The sequence below is a fragment of the Manis javanica genome, chromosome 11 (assembly GCF_040802235.1).
Source record: "Manis javanica isolate MJ-LG chromosome 11, MJ_LKY, whole genome shotgun sequence".
In the NCBI taxonomy this organism is placed as follows: Eukaryota; Metazoa; Chordata; class Mammalia; order Pholidota; family Manidae; genus Manis; species Manis javanica.
In genome coordinates this window covers 52,337,888-52,340,039 of record NC_133166.1, presented here as the reverse complement: position 1 = coordinate 52,340,039, position 2,152 = coordinate 52,337,888, and the positions used below count along the sequence as shown (strand labels likewise).

Sequence of the window (2,152 nt, the reverse complement as noted above, 5' to 3'; positions counted from 1 at the left end):
GAAGTAATTTGGTACTTGTCTTTCTCTGTCTGGCTTATTTCACTGAGCATAATACCCTCTAGCTCCATCCTTGTTGTTGCAAATGGTAGGATTTGTTTTCTTCTTATGGCTGAATAATATTCCATTGTGTATATGTACCACCTCTTCTTTATCCATTCATCTACTGATGGACACTTAGGTTGCTTCCATTTCTTGGCTATTGTAAATAGTGCTGCAATAAACATAGGGTGCATATGTCTTTTTGAATCTGGGATCTTGTTTTCTTCAGGTAAATTCCTAAGAATAGAGTTACTGGTCAAATGGTATCTCTACTTTTAGTTTTTTGAGGAACCTCACAGCCATGGCTTATAGAGGTACTGGAAAGGCACCTGAGGATGGTGATTTGCAAGATTAGAATTACTTTTACCAGCCACAACGTAAAGTCTATAGAGAAGGTATGTGCTGCTTGATCAGAGGTGCAAAGGAAAAGAGTCTCAGAGTGAAAGGACTGGTTCTGTGCTTACAAAGACTGAGAATTGTTACAAGAAAACACTTGCCATGGAGGTTCTAAGAGTCTGGATTACTTTCAGATGAGGATCCACAAGTGACTCACTGATGTGCAGTCCTTCCGAGATTGTTAAGTGGATTACCTCCATCAGTTTGGAGTCAGGATTTGAGGTTGAAGTCTCCACCGCAGACGCTTCAATCAACCTTTATAATAAATTGGTTATCAGTTTAAAAAAAAGAACTTTAAATGATACTTTATTTTTTAAAAAGTTCTTTTGGCCTTTAATTTTACAGATTACTCATTTCCAATGCTATTTGGATCGGTTTGTTTCTCCCCTACTTCTCCAGCAAGGCTATTTCTGTTTCATACAATAAAGTTGATTATTTTGTCACATTCTTAAGGCCTTCTAAATGAGTTTTTAAAAATGTGCATGCATCCGGGTCCACTCTTTGTGCTGTGAAGTTATATAGGTTTGGTAAGCATATTGTATCAGTTATTCCCCATTACTGTATCATACAGAATAGTTTCACTTTGCTGAAAAGGGAGCTGTGCTTCATTGTTCAAATGATTTCTTAGTCTAGTCACCATGAGCCAGATATAAGAGATAGTATGAAGCTCAATCTAAAATGATACTATTTTAAACATTAAAAATTTCTTTTCAGCTGCCGAAAAGGAATGTATTTGCAGAGCTTAGTTGCCTAATTTGCTATTTTAAGCAGAAAGTGATTTACTATAGGGGTCCAAGTTGGACTTCCAGAATTACTTCCAGATCAACACCAAAGAACGGACCCACCCAAATGTCAGCTACCTCTGCCCCAACTGGAAGGTGGGAATCAGGAGGCCCCTGTAGGCCTCAAGAAAGCAAGGAAGAGCTGCACTCTGGAGATCAAGAACTGCTCTTGATCTGTACAAATTTAAAGGCTGTCTTCTGCTAACTTGATGCAGTAAATCTCAAGATCTTAATAACTGTAACTGCCAACAGCATCAGCCAAGGTAGTGGAAAGATAGCCCCCTCCTCACTTCTGCCTTCTGACTCCCATGCAGTTTATCTAATGGGAAGAACCTAGTTCACATCTAGAAGCTCTAGTGTAATGGATTGAATGGTGGCTCCCCCAAAGATATGCCCACCCAGAACCTGGGGGATGTTACCTTACTTGGAAAAAGGCTCTTTACAGAAGTAATTCTGTTAAGTATCTTGATAGGAGATCATCCTGGATTACCTGGCTGGACCCCAAATCCAATGACAAATGTCCTTAGACAAAGAGAGGCCATGTTAAGGTGGAGGCAGAGGCAGGAGTGGAGTCATGCAGCCACAGTCAAGGAACACGTGGAACCCCCAGAGGCTGAAAGAAGGATTCTGCCCGAGAACCTCTCAAGGGAGCATGGCCCTGCCACCTTCACCTTGACTTCGGACTTCTGGCCTCCAGATTGTAAGGATATACAATTCTGTCTTTTAAATCATCTAATCTGTGGTAAATTGTTACAGTAGCCCTAGGAAATAATATACCTATCTTCAAGTGGTCTTGGAAGTGGCCTTCACTTCTGCTTTCCAGCCTTTGCTGAGTAAGAACATTACTGGCAAGAGGCTGGATGAGTGCTGAGTGATAATCTACCACATTCACCAGCTGGAAATAGAAATTTGAGGGCTCATAACAGAAAAAAGAT

At 40.6% G+C, this 2,152-nt stretch overlaps 1 pseudogene; it reads left to right on the top strand.

Moving 5' to 3' along the window:
- Positions 1-340: 340 nt before the first annotated feature.
- LOC108383262 (small ribosomal subunit protein uS10-like) lies at positions 341-1,337 on the top strand (annotated as a pseudogene).
- Positions 1,338-2,152: the final 815 nt, after the last annotated feature.